Genomic DNA, 24,641 nt, shown 5'->3' on the forward strand with positions numbered 1-24,641 from the left:
AAATATTCTGATTGATCATGATTCGAATCATCCTCTCCTGACTCAGTGTTAACCCAAAATAAGGTCCAACAAATTTCAATAAATCTTCTATGAAGGAAAAAATAAATTACCAAGGATAGAGATTCGGCAATAAGAATGGAGTACCATGGGTTAAATTCTTTTACACAGTTTATTTCCCCTCTGGGAAATTTCAAAGACTTTAACATGTCATATAATGTGGATCTTTCAAAGGTGGGGGGGGGTGAGTTATTTGGTATTTCTCAAACATAAGGGCCATTTTTAGTTTCCCCACACAAAACACTTTTTAATCTCCACATGAACAGTATCATGCTATAAATACTATTTGGGAAATCTGTTCATTAGGAACTGGCTCAGAGATAACAGCTAAAGAAACAAATAGATCTAACTTTATCAGTTCCCAATTTGTATGCTAAATCACACATCTAATCCATTTTTAATAGATAAATCTTTTGGTTTTATGATATACTATTTTTAACGAACACAAAGATTTAAATATTTTGCAGTCTTAAAATAAAAACCATCCAAAGAGAGTATGATTTTTTTTTTTTTGTATAAAGACAGATTTAGATGATCTTATTATCTTTACATTCTGTTTAGATAACTAAAAGTGTCTACTGCTATTATTATATATTGGATTATTCATACTTCTTCCTTTTACAATATTTCATATGTAGTTGGTTGTATGATTTGTTCAATTGGTAGTTTTCAGATTTGGTCACATTTAACTGTGATCATGTAGGAATATGATAAAAAAGGCCTCAAGTTAGAACTGAAAGGGATAAGAGAGAAAAGAGGAAAATATGAAAAGCCAAAGGTATGCACTGAGGAAGCTTATTTAAATGTTATTTAGATCAGATCACACTAACACTCAGAAAGGCTGGTGCACCAAGAATAAACTCCTCACCCCAACATTCCAAATTCCTATCTGTTTTTCAAAACCCAGCAAGATGGCAGCCCAAGAAGCCTTCTGCCTGTTTTTTCTGGGAATATTGGTTTTCCCTTCTCTGATCCTGGAGGGAGTTGCTCTCTGCCTTAAAGCCAAGCTAGAAAGGCTTGACTCCATGTAGTTCACAGAGTAAGATGAAAGGTTAATATCCAAAAAGTAAAGAGTTTATACAGCTTAAAAGCAAAAGAACAATCTGATTAAAAATGAAAAGAAAATCTAAATAGACATTTTTCTAAAGAAGATATAAAAATGGCCAAAGGTATATGAAAAGATGCTCAACATGAGTAATCATCAAAAAGTGCAAATCTAAATCACAATGTGATATCATCTCATACATGTTAGAATGGCTATTATCAAAAAGGCAAGAAATAACAAATGTTGGCAAGGATGTGAACAAAAGGGAACCCTTGTGCAGCCACTATAGAAAACAGAACAGAGATGCCTCAAGAACCTAAAAATAGAACTACCATATGATCTAGCAATTCAATTCTGGGAATATATACAAAACAATGAAATCACTAACTCGAAAAGATTTATGTACCCACATGTTAACTGTAGCATCATTTACAACAGCCAAGACACGGAAACAACCTAAGTGTCCACTGATGGATGAGTGGATAAAGAAGTTGCGATGTATACACACAATGGAATATTATTCCACCATAAAGAAAGAATGAAATCTTGTCATGTGCAATAATACGGATGGACTTGAGGTCATTATACTAAATAAAGTAAGTCAGAGAAAGACAAATAGAACATCATCTCACTTATATGTAGAATCTAAAAGATCAAGAAATAGGTGCGCCTGGGTGGCTCAGTTGGTTAAGTGTCCAAATCTTGATTTCACTCAAGTCATTATCTCACAGTTGGTGAGATCGAGCCCCACATTGACTAATAATAGCACAGAACCTGCTTGGAATTCTCTCTCTCTCTCTCTCTCTCTCTCTCTCTCTCTCTCTCTCTGCACCTCCCCCACTGGTGCACACACTCTCTCTCTCTCTCCTCTTTCTCTCAAAATAAATAAACTTTAAAAGGATTTTTAAAAAGACCAACAAATAAAAAGAAAACAAAAAACAAGATCATGGATACAAAGAGGACAGATGGGTGGTTGCCAGAGGTGCGGATGGAAGGAAGGGAAAAATGGGTGAAGAACGTCAAAAGGCATTATTTCCAGTTACAAAATAAGGCCTGGGGATGTAATGTACAGCATGGTGACTATAGTTAATATTACTATTATTACATTTTTGAAAGTTACCTAGAGTAAATTTTAAAAGTCTTCATCCAGAGAAAAAAGAATTTTGTTACTATGTATACTGATGGATGTTAACTAGACTTACCATGGTGATCATTTCACAATGTATACAAATATCAGATCATTATGTTGTTCACCTGAAACTAATATGTCACTTATACTCCAATTAAAAAAAAATCTAACCTTCACTCAGGACTCTTACTCTAGCAAGGCTGAATTTTTTACCAAATTGATTTGATTGCAGAAACCATGACAGCTTGAGGGTTCTGAAATAGACACTCAGGGTTGAACCTCAAGTCAGTGGATCCTCAAGTTGGTAGAGTTTGAACTCAAAAGAGACTTTGTTGAACACTAGTTGTATTAACCGCAGGCTTTGTATTTTTGGAGCATGCTACTTAGACTCTCTATTCCTTAGTTTTTCCTTCAGCAAAATGGATTCACGGATATTGATTAGGTTGAAGAGTATGAAATTCCTGTTTTTGAAAGTCAAAATATTCAAGTATGACAATTTCCCATACTTCAACTTACTGTACAGAATATTATTATGAAAATTTTTCATGAACGTGAAACTAAAGTTCTTGGTCTGCTGCTTCAGAGCAGCAGTAACAGAAATTATTATCTATAAGTTTTTATCTAAAGGAAACTTTATTCCATATTAAACACTGGAAGCTACAAAAAGGAGGTACTGGTCACTCCCAAGGAAACTCCTGATTTTATCAGAAACTCCAAACTCAAATTTCAAAATTTCAACTAAGATATCAGTACATCTTTGCATTCATTTATACTTTAAAAGAAAAACAATGTAAATATAAGAAGACTCAACATGTGTTATTTTCATGGATATTTGATTCACAAACATATTAGCTTAAGCCAGAAGGTTTTCCTAAAGGCTCAGCCTCTCTTCCTAAACAAAGGAGTTAAGAATAAGAACTTAAATTGTTTTTAAACAGAGAAAAATGATTTATTGTCACTGCCTGAAACAAATCTGCCTAACAGCTGTTCGCCAACCATACAACAGAAAAATAGAATCCTATTTTGAGACTCTGCTAGATCTGGTGCTACTTCTAAGGCCAAAGTTGCAGTTTGAAACAGTGAGATTAGAGTTGGCAGAGTCTGCTCTGGCCACCTGGGCTCAGGTTTGGAAACAAGGCTGGACATGCTGTTGCCCTTAGCATGACTTCAGGCAAAAGTTCTATACTCCAATCAGCACCAGCTATACGGGTCTACGTTGGCTACAGAAAGACCATTCTTGGCTAACAATGTAGGCAGTATATTAAATCAGACTTCTGAAGCTGACTCTTTCAGTTTCAAGGTTGGAGGTATTACACGTGATAGACAACAGCAACAACGACAACCAAGAGTCAGCATTTGGTGCTAGGAAGTCATACATTAGGATGAAAAAAAATGAGGGACAGACTTCACCTGCAACAATACCTAGGAAATATGAGGTCTGGGCTTGACACTGATCATCACTGCCATTGAGTTCTGCATCCCTAGTCCACCCCGAGAGAGATGCACCTGGTTCCAGGACTCTCCAAGCAGAGGCTGATAATGATGTTTTTGTCTCTTTGGTTGCCATCCTTTCTCCTAAATTTGATGAAGCCTGTTGGTCTTGAAATATATACAGGATGACACAATGATGTTTTTATTTTTGAATTTAGATACAAATAGAATGTTTAACTCGAAGTATGACTGGTTCTTAGTGATTTCATTTGAGGGATTTGGAAGGTTGTCTGTGCTTGAACAGCCAGCACTGTGAATTGGCTGCCGTAGATAAGAGTTAAAACCACACTCAGTCAATATCATATAAATGAAGTTCTCTGGTCCTCTTCCCAATGCAATCCAAAGTAATAGGAATCGTGTTCATTTCTGTTTCCATGCAGTTAGTTGGTAGAAGCCACTTGTGGGATTTCTGTCTTCCCCTACCTAATCTCAGATAACCCAGTACTCCCAGGGTCTGGCAAACCTATGGAAGAATGCTTCCTTTCTTTCTTGATTTTACTTGCCTTCTACATGTGCTTACAGTTACAACTCTTTTTTTGTTTTCTGGCTAAGGACCTTTCTACTCTCCCCTTTGGGTTGAGGAGGATTTGCTCATACATGATAAATCCATATTCTATGTGTAAGGCCCTCCTGGGTCAGAGGACAGAGCCTACTCTTTTTCTCTTTAAAGTGAGGAAACTATCCATTAACTAGATAATCCCAAGAAATAGCTGTTCTTAAGGTGAATTAGTCTATCTTCTGTCTTTTAAAATAGAAACATATAGGGACACCTGGGTGGCTGAGGCGGTTGAGCATCCGACTTCGGTTCAGGTTATGATCTCACTGTTTGTGAGTTTGAACCCCATGTCAGGTTCTGTGCTGACAGCTCAGAGCCTGGAGCCTGCTTCAGATTCTGTGTCTCGCTTTCTCTCTACTCCTCCCCTGTTCACACTCTGTCTCTCTCTCTTTCTCTCTCAAAAATAAATAAACACTAAACAAAATTAAAATAGAAACATATAGACTCCCTTGTTAGTGAACTAGAAGAGAGATTTTAAAATTCAGGACTATTATTCCAACAATTTATCAACCTCTCTTTTTATGAGTTTCAATCCCTATATTTCAAATTTTAATAGTTTATAAAAAGACAGTAATAGACATCCTTTAAAACTCCACTGCTCAGGGTCAGCTAATTTACTCTTCTCCCCACATTAGAGTCTTATTCTTTTCCCTTCCCAATCTGCCTCTGGGATCTCTCTTCTATGGTCTCATTCTGGTGGAAAGTTTCTGGTAAAACTTTGCTTAGCCACCAACTATGATTTTAACTAAGGTTTTCTGGATTCACAGATTTTGTTGTCACTTCTGCTAATAAACCTGGCAGTAAAAAAGTCAGGCCTTAGCAGATTGTACATTGGGTTTGTGACCTTTAAGAATCCTTGGCAATCATGCTGGATAAGAGATTTGTTTACGTATATGTTGGGCCCAGAATATCACTTATACATTTTTTTTTTCTTTTCTGCCACCTTATTTCATTGAGTCTATAGGAACGAGGGAAACTTCTTTGAAACACAAGCCAATATATGTAACCTGAATTTTTTACATGTCAAAATTAGAATAGTCACCATGTGAATTAGAACAGTAGTTCAATTATGATTTTTTTTTTCTCAATTTTAGAAGAAAGATGTACGCATGACCTGAATTAACTTCTACAGGTATCAAGACCATCTTATGCTTGACTAGATCACTAAGATTACGCTTGGTCATGAGAACCAAGTTAACTATAAAATTTGATTTCAATTATCAACAGTAAGTTCTCAGCCTTTATATGGTCAGTATAAGAGTAGAAAGAATGAAAAAAATATTTATAACTAGGTGCTCAGAGATTGAAAAGCAAAAGAAACTCCATTTTGAAATCACAGGTGCCAGAATCGACTCCCTTCTTATTCTTAAAGTATGTTTACACGTCATTTAGCCATTGTCAAAGAAATTGCCCTGGACAGAATTAAATAGGCAAGGAAACTTTAAGAGTATTGCAATAAGGGAGAGAAACCAAACTCAATTTTACTGAAACAAAAGGCAGAAGCATATTTAAATGTTGGGGTGAGCTAGTGGAAGGGTACTAGAGTGCTTTAGCTGGGAGGTTGGTCAGTGTGATTAGGCCACCTGTGGTTGTTAATTGTTGCTCTTCTAAGTTAGGTTCCTACCCATTCACAGAGATTTGGGAGGTAGGTCTACTATCTTCCTTGATTAGGTTTCAAAAAGTTCCCAGGTCTTTGAGAAAGATATTCCTACATCTTAAAACTGGCAACTGGCTTTTAAGATTTATACTTCTCAGGGGCAGAGAACAAATTTTGCATTTCAAGTATTCTAAAGCATATGCTCTAAGAGGGAGGAACCTACAATTATGAAGAAACCTATCTAAAATTTAGTCAAGCTGATGGGGACATTAAGGTCATGTTAGCCACCATCCCACTGATCAAAGTCATTCATGCAGCCAGGGTAATTGTGATCATAACAAATTACTTAAACAGATGACAATGCGTATCCAACCAAACTATTAAGGGCTAATATTCCCTTCACTTCATCAGTGCAGAAGCTAATAATTTGATTCCTCACCTCAAACATATCAGCATAAATGGGTGTCTGAATGGTTCAGTTGGTTGCACATCAGACTCTTGATTTCAGCTTAGGTCATGATCTCAGGGTTGTGGGATCAAGCCTCACATCAGGCTATGCACTGAATGTGGAGCCTACTTAAGATTCTGTCTCCCTCTCTCTCTCTCTCTCTTTCTCTCTGCCCCTCTCCCCTGATCACGTGCTCTCTCTCTAAAACACACAAAAAATTTTAAAAACTAAAAAAAACACATCAGCATGCCAAATTGGAATACTTCTTATTATGATTATTAATGCTGTATAAGGAGAGAAGCCATTCTGTCTTTCATATTTTTTTTCATTTCTCTTAAGAATTTAAGGTGGTAGGGGCGCCTGGGTGGTGCAGTCGGTTAAGCGTCCGACTTCAGCCAGGTCACGATCTCGCGGTCCGGGAGTTCGAGCCCCGCGTCGGGCTCTGGGCTGATGGCTCGGAGCCTGGAGCCTGTTTCCGATTCTGTGTCTCCCTCTCACTCTGCCCCTCCCCCGTTCATGCTCTGTCTCTCTCTGTCCCAAAAATAAATAAAAAACGTTGGAAAAAAAAATTAAAAAAAAAAAAAGAATTTAAGGTGGTAAACTATTTCATGTTTGCCTGTTTTGCAATATTCAAGAACACTGTTTAAAAATTGCTGTAATGACAGATTTTAGAGAGTATTTGAATTTAGTGTCCACAGAAAAGGGGAAATTCAAAGAATCACCTCAATAAACCATCTCTCATTTCTCCAGATCCTTTGGAATTTTAGGAACAGCAAAGACATGTACTACTAAATAATGAAAATTGGTTCATACACTGGCAACCTGGGAATCTGCCCAGGCAGCTGCACAGAGACCCTTCAGCCAGGATTGCCCTCAAATTCTCTGAGCACATGGCTGATTAATCCCTTCATAACTACATTTACATATAGTCCTATGAAAATCAGTCTAAATGATTTCAGGGACACGGTCTTCTCTGTCAAAATAATAGTTCCAGAACACGGAATTCCAGAGGAGAAAATGCCACCAGCAGTGAGTACTTTGTTTTTGATAACTTTTAGGTAACTGCCTGTCTTCCCTTGAAGCACTTTTTTTTCAAATGGATTTGCCTAGACATGTTTGCTCGTTTAGCCCTTGGAGACAGCGGTAAATGGACCCTCTGTCCATTTCTCCCTTCGAGGCAGTCAACATCTTTCACTGGCCACTTCCCTAATGGCTTTTACAAAGCAGGCAAATAAAATCATTATGCATTTTATATCAACACACAGATTACATTTTGTTGTGTCTATCCCTTCTATTCCCAGAGATACTCTCAACTTTATTAATATATCTTAATTAATACATTAATATCTCTCTGGCCCAAGAAATATCACTAATCATTTAAAATTCCTCAAACAGAACTTTGCACAACTTTATGATAAATTTTTACCAGGTAAAGTGGGGTGCAGCAAAAATGCATTTAAATATTCCATTTGCATATAATGTAAAACTTGTTTTTCTAGCATAAAAAAAGAAAAACTTCTTACACTTCGCTTGTTTTGGTCAACAGATGAAATTAAATCACATATAATAATTAATTTTAATATTTTAATCTAAGTTTCTATTTTTCAAAATAGAAAAAAATTATCTACCTTGCAGCTATGTTGTAAATACCAAATGTGATTATATGTAATATTTGTGTTTGTATATGTATTTGCAAATGAATACATGTATGTGCACAGATGTGTGTAGGCATATGTGTATATAAATACACATACATATTCCTTAGCCACCATTTGCATCATACTATGCATTTCATATACTTTAGATAGAGTAATTGTTTTTTTCTTGTAATTATTGTGTACCTGTGGTATTACTTCAGACTTCACTGGAATTTTAACATGACCCAGCAAATTACCTTACAAGAATAATTAAGGAAAGTTTTAAGAAAAAATTTTGAAAAAAAAAATTCAAACATATCAGGGATAACATGCCAGACAGATGGAGTAGAAGGTGAGGAAAAATAAATGTAGATGTACAAAATGGTGCATCTGACCTAAAGAGATCATTTGGCAAGGCAGAGTAATAGGAGTATGAGATGTTTACTATAGGAAATTATGTAAGGGCTTTGAATCCAGGCTATACTACAGTCATTTTGTGCTGAACAGTCAAATGCTAAAGACCTGTCTATTAAAATCAGACATATAACAATGCAGCTGTGTGTTGGAACAAATTAGTTACTACTTCTCTCAGGCTGGATTGGTGTTTATAAAGAAAATAAATATCATGAATAAAATGTGGATGGGGTATTGGTTCTTTGAATGAAGACTCTCAAAGAATAGGTTACCAAATTTAAACTGGATTGGAGGATATAACTGGGACCAATGCCAAAGTAGGGACATCTTATTTTCTCATCTTAGATTTTAGTACCTATGTATGGAGAAATCTAGGTCATAATGCAGTCTTAATACATTAACCAGCCAGCTGCCCAGAGGTCACTGTCTGCTTTACAGATCCATGTTCTACCAGGGCAGCGCCCCCAGTGCCTTCTCAACGATGAGACTCTGTCATCTGGGAAACACAGCCCAAGGAATATGAAGGTTTTACTATTTTCACATAATGGGAAAGTTATTCCTCTCAAGGAAAGAGTGAAAAGAGTGTAAGGGACCTTGATTTTGTAGGAACACAGAAGTTCCCATTTCTACGGCAAGATTAAGGTTTTTCTTTTAATCACTATGAAGCATCTACATTAAATGTCACTGTTGTGGAAGTTCTAGCCCATGTAAATATGACGTGGAAACAAGAATAGAAATAAATTATAATTAAAATATAATTATTTTATATAAAATGATTTAGGAAAGTGTTTGGAAGTGACTGGGCGCAATAGAGTTATATAAAGTAGTGTGTCTTTATGTCAGAAATCACAAGTTAGAAAATAAAATTTAATGAAATCCTATTCCCACTACAATAGAACATAGAAAGATACATGGACATATCTAAAACATGATCCTAGTGAAAAAGAGGGAGAAATTTTTATTGAGAGACAATATGCATATCTGATTAAAGGAGACACATAATGGTGATATATATTTGAGTGGGTTGATTAAAAAGTTTAAATATGGATATTATTCAAATATACCATTTGAATAATGATAGCGGAAACTAATTTTGTTCTTTAGAAAAAAAATTTTTTTTTTAGATAGAAAGCACGCAGGCGGGTGAGGGGGGCAGAGGGAGAGAGAGTGAGAGAATCTTAAGCAGTTCCACACCAAGCGTAGAGCCAGACGTGGGCTTGATCCTATGACCCTGGAATAATGGCTTGAGTCAAATACCGAGTCAGATGCTTAACTGACTGAGCCACCCAGGCACCTCAAAACCAATTTCATTCTTAAACAGAACTTACTTTTTATGTATGTTTCATCTACATAAAGAATAACTATCCATAGGGCACTACAGTACTGAATTTCCCATAGGAAACAGACTTCAGGCTTGAAGATCACACTCAATTATTGAGGAGCTATTCAGGAGGTATGAGCAGGTGAAGTCATAGACATGGGGTAGTGAAGCCACCAGAGACTGGCAGCAGTGGAAGCCATTTACCACCTTAGGCCTGATAGAAGAAGAGAGGGAACTGGGTCACTGGAGCTCATCTCCCTAGAATAGGGACGGCCATCTCACAGGATTTGTCCTGTGGAATGCAGCCTCTGTCATAATGGTGAGGGAGAAGGCTGGGGGAGAGGACACCTACCTGACTGACCTCTTACTCTTCCTGCATTTCTGGCTCTTGCTATTATTAACCCACTGTCCAAACCCAACAAATATTCACGGGGCAGGAGTGAGTGGATCAGGCCAAGAAGCATGGATGGGAGAGGAGGGGAAAACATCCTAAACAGGAACCACAGGTATTTCTAATATAATAAAAATAATGGTTAACTATGACATATGAGTAATACATTTATTGAAATAGTCATGTCTATGTAATCTGAGACAAGTAGAAAATGCAGAACAGGGGCGCCTGGGTGGCGCAGTCGGTTGAGCGTCCGACTTCAGCCAGGTCACGATCTCGCGGTCCGTGAGTTCGAGCCCCGCGTCGGGCTCTGGGCAGATGGCTCAGAGCCTGGAGCCTGTTTCCGATTCTGTGTCTCCCTCTCTCTCTGCCCCTCCCCCGTTCATGCTCTGTCTCTCTCTGTCCCAAAAATAAATAAACGTTGAAAAAAAAAATTAAAAAAAAAAAAAAAGAAAATGCAGAACACTACTTACAAATATACAACTATAGATTAGTAACCTTAGGTTACATTATGCAATGGAAACAAATAACACCAAAATCCCAGTGGTTTACAATGACAAGGGCTTATTTCCTGCTTAATCATGTGCCCACTGCCTGTCAGATGTGGCTTTGCTCCAACTGACTTCACTCTAGTCCTCGGCTGAAAAAACATACTCAATCCGGAATGCACTGGTCTCTTGGCAGAGAAAAAAGGGACATGGTAAACTATATGCTGGCTTATAAAGCTTATGAAATTTCACATGGAAAGCTTAATGTTATCCTTACTCACATTTCACTGGCTAAAGAAAGTCATGTGACCAAGCCCAATGTCACTACTGGTGGGCAGATTTAAGCATTCTTGGTGGGGAAGGATGGTGGTGGGCAAGACCCTTAAAAGTCTGTTTCTTTGTTTTTAAGTTTTGTGTTTTTTTTGTTTTGCTTTTTGTTTTGTTTAGTTTTGTTTTTGTTGTCGTTGTTTTTAATCTTGAGAGAGTGTGAGTAGGGTAGGGATAGAGAGAGAGAGGAAGAGAGAGAATCCCAAGCAGGCTCTGTCCTGGCAGCATGGAGCCCCATGCAGGGCTCAGACTCATGAACCATGAGATCATGACCAGAGCCAAAACCATGGGGCCACCCACGTTTATTTTAATTTTTGTTAACAGATAATATAATTTATCACATTCCATTATTTGTGAGTTGATATGTGATAATGAAAGCATAAAATATCAATTGAAAGCCCATGTAAAAATGTGTTCATATAATTACATAGCCATAGTGAGCTGAAGATAGAAGGGAGCTAAACCGATATCTGGATTTTACTAATGTAGGAAATGAGCCTCAGAAAGATGTAATGATGTGTCCAAGGTCATAACATTCAACAACTTGGATCAGATTGGTAATATCTAATTCTGCACTTAGGCCTCTTTCCAGCACAGGTCAGTTCTTTGTGAACAGGTTTTGTTAGGAAGGAAGGAGCTCGTTTTTCATGAATTTAATCCTATTTGTTGAAGGTCCATACCAATCACATTTAGGTATGAGGTATAATGCATTTTTAAGGACCTGCAGAGAGATCACTGTCAATTCATTCTTCTTCAAATCTCTCTTCTATATCTACCTCTGTATACAAGAGAGTGAGTAACAGAAAGATCACTTGGTGTTTGATGGGGATAGAGAATACAGGCACCAGTCTCAGATTTCAAAAATCACATGTTTTCTCTTCCATAAAATCTCCTAGATTAACTTTTGATAAGCAACTAATTTCTGGGCCATGATCTTTTAATGGAGAATTATAAAGAAGATACAAATAAACTGATATATTTAGGTAGAGAGGCAATCAAAACATCTTTGTTGCAAAGGTTGTCCAGAAACCTTTCATTAATGCTGTGTAACCACTGAGTTAATTGACTTCCCTGTTTGAAATAACAGGCCAAATCATAGTAGTGGAAAAGAAGGGACTGCAATAGCAAGCTTTCCCTTTGTCACCTGAGAGGACAAAACCCAGTACTAACCGTCTATCACCTTTATCCGTCAGAATAATGAGAAGACAGCTTTCAGATTGGCCTCCTAGGAATCACTACCCTTTATAAGATAATCAAATCTGACGTGTTGTTTATAGGTTGAATATTATTAAGTTTGGGATGCTTATAATGTACAGTTGTAGGTTATATTCTAATTTGTTGGCATTTTCTCATCTGACAAAACAAAGTGACTAAAAAATTAACAATAGCCACTCCAATGTGTGTGTGTGTGTGTGTGTGTGTGTGTGTGTGTGTGTGTGTGTGTGTGTAGGTGAATTTGTAGCTACTAAAGATACTTGCAACTTGCAATGATTTGGTAAGTATGTGACATTTATCCTTAACTGCTCCTCATAAAAGAATACTCAGAACTGCCTCTAACTCCTACTTCAATCTGTGTGGCATTATCAAAATTTGGTTAGACTGGAGTTTTCAGAATTTTAATGAGGTCGAGGAGTTAGACAAACAATGATTAATTTATAGGAAGGTCACCTTGGAAGTACAGTGAACATAGTTTTGTGATACAGCAAGAAAGATGATGCAAAAGAAAGGGAGTTAAAAAAAAAATTCTTATGTGCTCCGAACAGTAGGTTTACTACTGAATTATAACTCATCTGACAAGGCAATGGGATATTTTATTCATTGTGTTTAGACATTTTGATAAAAGTTTGGCTCAACTATAATGGGACAATTTGAGTGGAGACAAATCATCAGAGCCCACCAGACTGACTGAACATCTTTGTGCTTATTTGGTGTGTCTACTTCTCATTCTTTAAATATAACTGGCATGCTATTCTCAGAGACCAAAAGTACTTGCTTGCCATGAGCAGAATCTTGCCTGTGACCTTTGGTGTTCTCTCTGTTAAGCCATGTCAGTTCTCTCTCTCTCTCTTTTTAAATTTTTTCAATGTTGATGTATTATTTTGAGGGACAGAGAAAGATGGAGCATAAGCAGAGGAGAGGCAGAGAGAGAGAAGGAAAGGGAGATGCAGAATCCGAAAAAGGCTCCATGCTCTGAGCTGTCAGCACAGACCCCAACGTGAGTCCTGAACACACAGACTGTGAGATCATGACCTGAACTGAAGTCAACTGCTTAACCAACTGAGCCACCCAGGCATTCCCATGTCAGTTCTTATATAGATGCTCTCATGTACTTCAAGAGAAACTCCACATACAACAGGAACTTGACCAGACAATGAAATGTATAAAACCGAACATGGGCTCTAATTCCTACCAGGACAAAGTGACTGCCTCACACATTTAAAAAGGTAGTTTCAAGTCAGTAAGCATTTGTCTAGGGAATGCAAACCAGCTTAACTATTCAATGAAAAAATATAAGAAGCAATTCACTGTTAAACACAGTAGATACATGCATATGGCAAAAAAAAAAAAAAACTTTTATTAACAATGGTTTCTCTTTCCTAGCTTTTAGAGCATCCAGTCAAAATTTGACTGGATTCATACAAAAACATTTCCACCTTCCAGAGGATGATTTTTGCCTAAAATAACCCAGAGAACATTTGGGAATGTCCCAAATTATAGTTGCTATGTCAAATAAATCACGTCTACTATTTTGTAATTTTAACTACTAGAACATATTAGGAAATATGGCCTGTCATTCTTTTGGCTGAAGCACATGATTAAGCAGCTTGGTGAATGGAATGAACAGGTGCTGGGATGAAAATCAGAAAGTCCATTCATCTTCATGCTTCCAGGGGAAAATAAACCTTTTGGGGATTTCAACCAGTAGGACACCACTTTCTTGTTTTGGTAGGTTAGTGTGTTTTGGGTGTTTCAGAGCTTTTTCCGATAATTTCATGTTAGCTAATGTGGGAGACAATCCTATAATGAATTGCTTGCAGTACGTTTGATGCCTCATTGTTAAATCATACCAACTATTAGGAGGGAAGAAAGTTGCTTCCCACCATTTGGGCATTACTGAATGATAAATATCTTTTAGATACTAAGTGATGATATTAGACAGTAAACTCTGAATTCAAGACTATGTCTAAATCCTTAATATCACATGTTCTTTACATATAATAGCTATCAAAAATGTTGGTTGAAGGACTGAATAGAAAGTAACAATTAACTCAACAGGTAGATATTGCTTCTGTCCCTGGGATATCCTATATGCTGTCCCCTATACTTGGTTCAAGCTCATTCATCTTTTATATTTATCATCAGAAATCACCTCTAACAGGTGTCCTTCCCTGGTCATACCCCAAAGAGAGATGATTACTCTCTTTTCCGAGCTATCTTGATACCATCTGTATGATGTTATGTTGTGTATATATACGCTTTTAAAGTTTGTTTAAATGTATCTTCACTTCTGTGACTGAAGAGAATTCCTTTTGGTCATAGAATAGGGTTTTCTCTACTTAAAGGTGTGTGGTTATAAATATTGTATCTTGGGACGCCTGGGTGGCTCAGTCGGTTGAGCCTCCGACTTCAGCTCAGGGCATGATCTCACAGCTCGTGGGTTCAAGTCCCACGTCGGGCTCTGTGCTAATGGCTCAGAGCCCAGAGCATGCTTGGGCTTCTATGTCTCCTCTCTGTGCCCCTCCCCTGCTCGTGTTTTGTCTCTGTCTCTCAAAACTAAATAAACATTAAAAATCAATCAATCAATCAATAAATAAATAAATAAATAAATAAATATTCTATCTAGTATAGGCTATGTAATAGACTTTTGCTATAACTGGATAAATCCAGGATGGGTAAATGGGTTGAAGGAAGACGTGGTATCTTTACATCTGAATTTCCAAATATCTTAAAGGTTTTGTTGTTGTTGTTTATTTATTTTTGAGACAGAGACAGAGACAGAGAGAGAGACAGAACATGAGCAGGGGAGGAGCAGAGAGAAAGGGAGACACAGAATCTGAAGCAGGCTCCAGGCTAGGAGCTGTCAGCACAGAGCCCAACGCTGGGCCCAAACCCATGAACCATGAGATCATGACCTGAGCCAAAGTTGGACACTTAACTGACTGAGCCACTCAGGTGCCCCTAAATTTCCAAATATCTTTAAATAAATATGATCTGTCATTAGCATGAAATCAGTTGAATGTGATATGTGAGCTATTAACTTTCTCTCCAATTGCTAAAGAAGAATCCTTTGAAGATCTACTTTTATCTAAATCCTGGAAAATGTATATGAGTATGCCATAAATATAAGGGAGGAATGACATTTAGGGCAAATGTCATTGCAAATACAAAGCTACTTATCTGAAAGTTAGTCTGATTTATCCAATGTGATGAAGAGACATTCACTGTTATACTAATAATAATAAATGAGAATATAAATGTAGTCAGGAACAGGAATAAAGGTTTTATCCTATGACTATGGAAATGGAAAGCCAATTTATTTATTTATTTTCTTTCTAAGCAGAAAAGTGATGTGATAAAACTTTAATCTAGAAAAAAAATGGAAGCAATGTGACAGATGGTTTGGAATGGGCATAAATCCATTTCTATGGAGAGGAGTTAAGAGGTTCAAGCACAAGAAAATGAAGACCCTTGGTGAATAAATGGCTTCATGGTTGAAGGGGAGTGGGAGGGAGGGGAAAGTGGGTGATGGGCATTGAGGAGGGCATCTGTTGGGATGAGCACTGGGTGTTGTATGGAAACCAATTTGACAATAACTTTCATACTGAAAAAAGTATCAAATGACAAAATGGAGGAAAAAAATAAAAAATAAAAAGAAAAGAAAAGAAAAATAAAGATACACCTAAAATACAATTGACCAAATATGTGACTATTTACATAGGGTTGAGAGACATATTGTACATTGTTTTTTGTTGCTACTTTTTGTTGTTTGTAATTCTAAGGTACTTGTTGGACTGTAGTATCATTAAGATATAAATAAATACAAGAATTGGGGGAGAAATGGTACATTACTTATAAAAGACTAAATTCTCTTACTGAAATATTAAATGTTACTGTATTTGCAGATGGAAATGTTCAGTAGGCACTATGAAAGGAGTTTATCTCATGGGAGGGTTATCAGATTACAATTACAGATTTTGAATTTAATGACCTAGAGATAGTAGTTGAGGAAGTGGTAACAAATAAGGTCACTCAGTGAGTATGGGACAAAGAACAAAAAAATTAAGTTTAGAATTTTGAAGATGATATTACTTTTGCGCTTAAGGATTAAATCCTGGAGAAAAACATCAACAAAAATGAACACAGCTGAACACAAGAGGTAAGCACTCTAGTCAAAATATGTTTGGCTGCTGGCAGAACCCCTGACACTGAAAAACTGCTTACATGCCTGTTTAAGTTTAGAGGCATGTTGACAGGATGCTACAAACAAAATTACTTAAAAATGTTGCCATAAGACAGTGTTCCCAGGCCATAATCCAGTCTTCAGGTAACAGTGATGAATCATATAGAGTTACAGGAATTCCTTCTTTTATATGTCACATCTCCTTCTTAGTATGCTTGCTTCGGTCTTACTTTAGACACTACAGATTTTGCTAATCCAATGATGAGGAAAGTTAAATGCAAAAAAAAAAAAAAATGCAAACCAAGGAACACAAAACAGCACAAGAGAAGGTATTCCCCAAAGGTCCACAGCAATTCTTTTCTAGTTAGCTCATCAAAGTGTGTCCACGGAAAAATTAAAACTAATCATGAGGTGACTACTCAAATTTTCGAGTTTAATACAGTAGAGCATTGAACTTTTCCTGGAGGTCAGTATCAAATAAGGGCAACAGATTGGAGATAAGGAAGAGAGAGTTACAAGGAATAACATTCACTCAAAAGTGACCACACACACACACACACACACACACACACACACACACAAATAGATTTGATGAACAGTGACATTACATTTTGAAAATTAATAATTAAGTAGTAATAGGTGGCTTATGAAAAGTGACAGTCACCCACATGACACTCAAGCAAATATGACAAAATGTTAACAATTGACTCCAAGTGGAGTATAAACAGTTTCACTACCTAGAAGATGCAGTTGTGGAGAGTGAACAGTGGAGCATTTGGGACAATAGTGCAGTGTGGTTTCCCCTTACAATGTTAAGAAGAAGATAATAACAGGTAGAGATTTAAAGAACATGAAAAGCAAGATGATAAGTGTAAAATAATAATGAGAAACTATGTAGAATAATAATGGATGATGGAACTAATCTCGTTAAGGGAAGCTCTAGAGAAGCCAAAGGAAATTGATAGTTCAATAAGAAAAATGAACAGTGATGCTGAATGGGTCAGACCCTCTGAAAATTCCAGAGACCTAAACTAGGTAAAATGTCACATTAGGGAAATCACGGGGTTAGCTGACAGTATATAGGGTTTCTCCCTATACAGAAGAATATTTCACTTGTTCTTCAGTCCTCTCCTCACTGTTAATTTTGAGAATTCACTCAAAAAAATTAAAATTGATATGTGAATCCAAACGATAAATGAGAAAACTCAATATTTTACATTTAGTTACATTTTGTGCACCATGACTAATAAATTAAGGGAACTTTAAATTTTCTCAAAGCTTTGCTTTGAATATATTTCCTAAAAATGCATTTCAAAGATGAACAGGTATAAAGCTCAGTCCTTTTACTCTAGAATAAAACATCTTGGGCGCAAATGTAATATAATCATCTCTCAAAGAATTTGCATCAGTAGTCTGCTCAATTCAAGTTGTCTGGCTAATGTAGTAGGGAAAGGACTGATTACTATAGAGAAAGAAATCTCTGAATGTAAAGAGCATATCTGCTACTGGATATTTAGCTAATTAATTTGTTTCTGTTGGCATTTTCAACAGTCTCATATTTCACAAACACTGAATGATCTTATGGTAAATATTTCTTGTTGCCCAAGGAGGCAAAAAAGAAGCAAGAATCATACTCTGTAATAGGAACAGAGCTCCTTACTCCATACTCATTTTATACATGGGAAAGTGAGTCCCAAAGTCACTCAGTGAGTTGGTGACAAAATTGGGACAAGAAGCAAGAACTTCACTTTTCTAGTCTAGTATCTTCTCTGCTGCATAAAATAGAAATTAAAAATAAAAGGCTTGGGGTTTTGAATTTATGTCTCCTCTATGGAGTCTCAAGACAAACTATGATGGTGGACTCCTGAAAGATTTAATGAACCTAGTTCCTCCAGTCTTTCAATCTTTTCTCATTAGCTTGCTTTTGTGTAGCAACCCTAGTGAGCAAGAACAATCAACCAGGACTTTCACCATATTTTTGGTCTTTTATCCACCTTAGTACTAACTTTGTACTTTAATAAATACATATGTAAATGAACAAATAAAGTCCCTAGTTGCTAATTCAGTAGGATCTGTCTTAAGAACATTTCTGTTTAACCCTTATACTCCTAGATTGGCTCCACGTGACCAATTAGATTCTCGTGACCCTGCTGGTAGATAACAGGTATAGCCTGGATTTGGAATAGCACGTAGCATAACTGACTCGGTTGACATTTAGAATCATAAATTAGCTTCATTTGGACAAAAATTATGGCACTTGTTTCTGTCAGGGTCCAAACTGGAAATGAGAAACTCACTCTCAGTATTTGAAATAGATGACACTTAGCACAGGGAGTTGGTTCAAATCCTGAGGGAACAGCAAAGAAGCCAAAAAGGGAAGGGTATCGCAACCCAAACACGAGCAACAGCAAGGGAAACTTTCACTCCTAGGAATATAAGGACAAAGGGAAGGAGTTCCTAGAGCCCAGGGCTGAAGAGTCAACTGGTAGAAGATGGAAACAGTGTGTAGCCCTCAGGTGGGAGGTGGAACTGTGAAGACCCTACCCAAACATATACCAGGACTGTCAGGGCCACAGGGTGAGGTGGGGCAGCAGGACATTCCATTTTCTCTTCCTCTCACCATGTAATCTCCTGCCAGTGTCTGCAGCACTGGGCAGCACAAGGCAAGGAACTGAGGTAAAAAAAAAAAAAAAATGAAGACCAGATCAACATTGTTTCTCAAAATGTGATCCACAGAGTAACCACTAAAGAATCAACAACTGGTGAAAATTCAGATTCCTGTCGCAGAAATCTGCATTAATTATGCAGAATCCTTGGGGGCTGACTGAGTGTGATTTAAAACCCTGCATGTTTAATGAGCCAAAAGGTGTTTGAGCTCCAAATAGGAAAACTCAGGAATTACAGCTGACTAGAAACTGCTTAGGAATAAGAAGACCTTGGCCCAAAGTCTGCCTTACTGACTGTGGGGTCTTTGAAAGTTTAATTATCCAGGTCTCATTTTTTATATCTAAAAACTGGAACACTATCATGTGTCATATATACAGTATAGGTCTGTGTGTGAGTTAAATGAGACAGTGTGGAATGTTAGAAATTAGAATATTAAAAGTGCTTTCAGGAGCCCTATCATCTATAACAACCAAATTAAATTCAATTCTACTATGATAGCTCCTTATTTGGTTTCTTGGGGCAATACTATATGGCCACCTTTATATACGGACCATATTTTAGTTACTATAACCATGATTTTTCTTGGACTTTTTAAACTTACATTTTATGTAACACACCAACTTTTTTTTTTTTTTTGCACAATAACAGTTGTGGAGAAAATAATACTGGATTAGTATCTTTCAGGTGAAACTCAATTTATAATTTCTCTTTGATGTATTTTTAACATCTATTACCTGTATGTTCACTATGTTAAGTCAAATTCCCAATATAAATTTTTTCTTTCTATAAGTTATAGTTAATGATACTTCATGAAATCATAAAAAAAAAAAACCTTTCATTTAAAAAAGAATATGCACATATTTTGGCTATTTTGAATAAGAAAATGAAAAGATTCTCTGAATTTCCTGTTAAATAGAGAAATTATTAATGTTCTATCTGATTGCAAGATGATATTATAATTTCATCATTTTAACTACTCAACACAATAACCTCAGCTTTGCAGCATAACAAATATGGTGGGTGGAAAGGGAAACAGCATTTATAAATGTGTATTAATGGCATAAATAAGATCTATACATCATATGGATCATTAAAACACACTTCATGGAAATATATACTCCCCAGTCTTACAGTTATACTGACTGAGGCATTGATATTTGATATACAATACTCCATGCCCATGTCTGGTGTAGGACTGGGTGAAGGTTTGAATTCATGTTACTCAATTTTTTAAAAAGTCCATGAAAATTTTCCTGTATCAACTAGAAAACTATTACATCTTTGTCTCTTTATTTCTTTTGTTAATTACAACAAGTCTATAAAGAAAAGTGCAAAAATTGTTAGGTGCATAACTTGATGAATATTGAAAAAGTGAACACACCGAAGGAATCAGCACCTAGATCAAGAGACGGAACGTGACCAGCACTCCAAAAATACTCATTATAGCATCTTCCGGGCTCTAGCCACCTAAGGTTAAAGAAAAAAAAAATCTGTCCCTATTTCTAACATGATATATTTTTGCTTATTTTTGAAACGTAAGTAGCATTACATTGCCCGTACTATTTCACATGTAGCTTCTTACTTTCAGCATGCTGTTTCCCCCATTGTTTTGAAGTTATAGTAGCAGTAGCTAGTTCATTCTTGTGTAGCATTTCCTTCCATGAATAACCACAATTTAGTTTTCAACAGCCAGAAAAGTTTTGCTGCTTATTAAAAATGTTACATGGGGTGCCTGGGTGGTGCAGTCGGTTAAGCGTCCGACTTCAGTCAGGTCACGATCTCGCGGTCCGGGAGTTCAAGCCCCGCGTCAGGCTCTGGGCTGATGGCTCAGAGCCTGGAGCCTGTTTCCGATTCTGTGTCTCCCTCTCTCTCTGCCCCTCCCCCATTCATGCTCTGTCTCTCTCTGTCCCCCCCAAAAATAAATAAACGTTGAATAAAAATGTTACAAATTAGTTCTGAGCATACACATAGGGGAAGAATTTCTGGGCCACAAGAATTAGTCTGATTTGAATTAAAGATCAAATTGTATACATGTGTATATAATTCTGAATATATAGTTTTATACATATAGATACATGTATATAAAATATAAATTTGTACACACATGTAATTTTATATGCATACATATTCGATATGCTGAATTCAAGACAGATACCTTGAGCACAAAAAATACCACTTCACATTTGCTAGAATGGCTATAATTATTTTAAAGGGAAAAAACAAGTGGTGATGAGAATGTGGAGAAATTGAAACCTGAATACATTGTCGGTGGGAATGTAAAAAGATGTAGGCTATATGGGAAAAAAAAAATAGTGGTTTCCTAAAAAGTGAAACAGAATTATCCCAAGCAATTCTATTCCTATATCTCCAAAAGAATGAAAAAAGGGACTAACTGATGCTTGAATGCCAATGTTCACTGCAGTTTTGCAGCTTTGCTCACAACAGTCAAAATCTGGAAACAATCCAAGTGACCTTCATTACATGAATATATACAATGCGGTATATATATGGAATATTATTCAGCTAGAAAAGGAATGAAGTTCCAGTATACATAAGAACATCAATGAACCTTGAAAACTTTGCTATGTGAAATGAGACAAATTATATGATTCCACTTACATGAAATATCTTCAGTAGGCAAATTCATCAAGACAGAAAGTAGATTAGAAAGTTATCAGAGGCTGGAGGGAGGCGGGCAATGGGGAGTTATTGCTTAATGATTATAGAGTTTTTGTTTGGGATGACAAGCTTTGAAAATGCACTTAAAAATAGTTAAACATGGTTTTGTTACCTATAGTTTACCACAATTTTTAAAAATGTGTGAAAATTACTGACTTAAGGAACTTGCTATTTATTTGAGAAGAAAAGACGGAGACATATAAGGTAATCTACAATTTATAGTAATTATCAATGACATTTTTCTTCACCATTTTATCCCCTCTCCCTGACAGTTTACACCTCCACACAAATACACAAATACACATACATATATCCCTACATCCCAAGTCAATAAATCTTTTTGTATTAACTGTGTCAACATAATTGCTTATCAGATTTCTGCTATCCTAGGTCTGGTTTACATTTTCTCTTATGTGATTTACTTAGTTTCTCCATCTACTCCCCTGTGTCCAGGCTTGTAGCCACTCTTCTGAGCTGTCTGACTGAATTTCTATTCATATTACTAATCTATTTGAGACCTTTAATAGATCTCCATCTTGTTTTATTTACATTTTCAGATGTCTTAGAATTTGTTATGAGACCTTTTTTGATATGGCATACAACACTATTTCTAGCCTCTCTACTCACTGTACAGTACTTACTTTCCACTTAAGAAATGTGGGCACCTGGGTGGCTCAATTAGTTAAGCAGCCAACTTTGGCTCAGGTCATGATCTCACAATTTGTGAGTTTGAGCCCAACATTGAGCTCTGTGCTGACAGCTTGGACCCTGGAGCCTGCTTCAGATTCTGTGTCTCCCTCTCTCTGCCCCTCCCCCCCCCAAAATAAACATTGAAAAAAAAAAAAGAAATGTGTAAAAAACAAAAAGAAAGAAATGTGTTCCCTTGGGGGAGGCTGGGTGGCTCAGTAGGCTAAGCATCTAACTCTTGATTTCAGCTCAGGTCATGATCTCACAGTTTGAGGAATTGATCCCCACATTGGTCTGTATGCTGATGGTGCGGAAGGAGCCTACTTGGTATTCTCCTCTCTCCCTCTCTCTCTCTTTCTCTCTCAAAATAAATAAATACACTTTTAAAAAATGCCAAAGACTCCTTGGCTTTCCTAGAAAGAAAGAAAGAAAGAAAGAAAGAAAGAAAGAAAGAAAGAAAGAAGAGAGAGAGAAAGAAAGAAAGAGAAAGAAAGAAAGAAAGAAAGAAAGAAAGAAAGAAAGAAAAAGAAAGAGAAAGAAAGAAAAAAGAGAAAGAAAGAGAGAAAGAAAGAAAAAAGAGAAAGAAAGAGAAAAGTAAAGAAAAGAATAGGAAGAAAAAGAAAGAAATATGTTCTCTTGGGCTCTGTAGTTTTGTAGATGCTATCCCACCTATCTGGAGCAATCACTATATCATCTATCTCTTTTGGAAAAAAGTCTTAGCACTTTTTTACTCTGAGCTATATCATACCTTAATTAATTAAAACAGCTGTACTTACAACAAATGGTTCCAATCCTTTACATGTCTGTTTTCTAATGAGTTTTACAGACTTTCAGAACACAGCATGTCTCATTCATCTTTGTAACCTCAACACCAAATAAATTTGTGTTAAATAAATACATTAAAAATTTGACGGATAAAAGAAAGAGAACTCATTTCCAGCTGAAGGGAAACATTTTGTAGATAAAAGACAACTTTACTTTCAAAATCATGTGATAACCAGAATACATTGCTTAGGAGCTGTTTCCAAGGAGGACTCTTTATAATATATCTATTGGTCTCATTAGCAGCAGAATCTATCTTCATAGAAACACTTACTGTGTTAGAGACAATAGATATTTTGTTCCTCTAAGTTAGCTGAACACATCTTCTACAATCTCACTTACAAATGGGGTTGTTCCTCATATTTTCCCACAATAGATTGTGCACCAGACATTAAGTCCTTAATAAATTGAGTCCTCACAAATCTGTGTTGCTCAAATTGAGTTAATGACGGTGGGGGTCACAAAGTTCCATAACAAATCAGATGAACTGTTACCATAGTGACATGTTCAACAACTAGAAAGCTAGTGAATCACTGAAGCCAGAAGCCTAAAATGAAGTTCTAAAATATGTCTACAGTAACGCATTGCAAAATCATACATTGGGTGTCCGGGTCTCTGTAATTTTCAAGAAAGAACCACAATCACATTTTAAACATTATCATTTCTCAAAGAAAAAAAAATAATGCAACTTGAAAGGCCCAAGTGTAAGGCAGAAATAGCCTCAAAACGGCTAATCCTAATTTTGCTAGTATAATTTATTTCCCAAGAGGAAAATTCTTTGTTGTAACATACAAGCAAATTTATCTAAAAATGCCAAGCCACACAACTTTACCAAAGCTTTTGGAACTTGTCTTTTAAAAATAACCAACATACACGTAATAAAAGGAAATTATATAGAAAATAAACAAGCAAGTTATTGCATAGAAAAGCAAAACTGTCCTAGAATTTTTAAAAGGGGACCAATGAAGAGTTTTCCAGAAGTTATTTATGATATGGGAGACCACTGGGCAGCAGTAAAAAAAAAAAAAAAAAAAAAGGAAAGAGAGGGAAAGAGAGAGAAACAGAGAGAGAGAGAGAAAAAAAAGATCCTATTGTGCTGCACACACTTGGGAATCAGTGATGAACAATTTGTAGCAAGCATGCTAGAATGGCAGAGGCTGATTATAATAAACACAGAAGTGGCAATCAGCATTCTCTTTCCTCCTTTTTCCTCTCCATTTCTACAAGTATTCTCCGGTGTCTTTGGTAACATTATGTAACATGAGAGACTACATACAACTCCTTCAAAACCTCAACTCAAGAACACCACAGTCTGAATGTGTCAACACCTTCTGAAGAAATGCCCAGTGTCTTACTTTATGTTTTAATCAATGTAGAACATGTATAAATTATAAAGTTAAAACTTAGAATAGGGCTAGAATGAAGAATAGCAACTTCCTCCCAGTGTCCACTTTGAAACCAAATTCAGTTTACCCAAAAACTGC

The 24,641-nt window shown here is 36.5% G+C and overlaps 1 long non-coding RNA gene across 1 annotated transcript in view; it reads left to right on the forward strand.

The window, feature by feature from the left end:
- The first annotated feature begins 10,051 nt into the window (after positions 1 to 10,051).
- LOC121019142 (uncharacterized) overlaps positions 10,052 to 24,641 on the forward strand; it is a 31,185-nt gene continuing 16,595 nt past the window's right edge. Inside the window, exon 1 of the long non-coding RNA XR_005785471.1 lies at positions 10,052 to 10,201. This is a non-coding gene — a long non-coding RNA (uncharacterized LOC121019142). The remainder of the gene's footprint in view (positions 10,202 to 24,641) is intronic.

Source organism: Herpailurus yagouaroundi, unplaced genomic scaffold (assembly GCF_014898765.1).
Source record: "Herpailurus yagouaroundi ecotype Mexico unplaced genomic scaffold, PumYag 221, whole genome shotgun sequence".
NCBI lineage: Eukaryota > Metazoa > Chordata > Mammalia > Carnivora > Felidae > Herpailurus > Herpailurus yagouaroundi.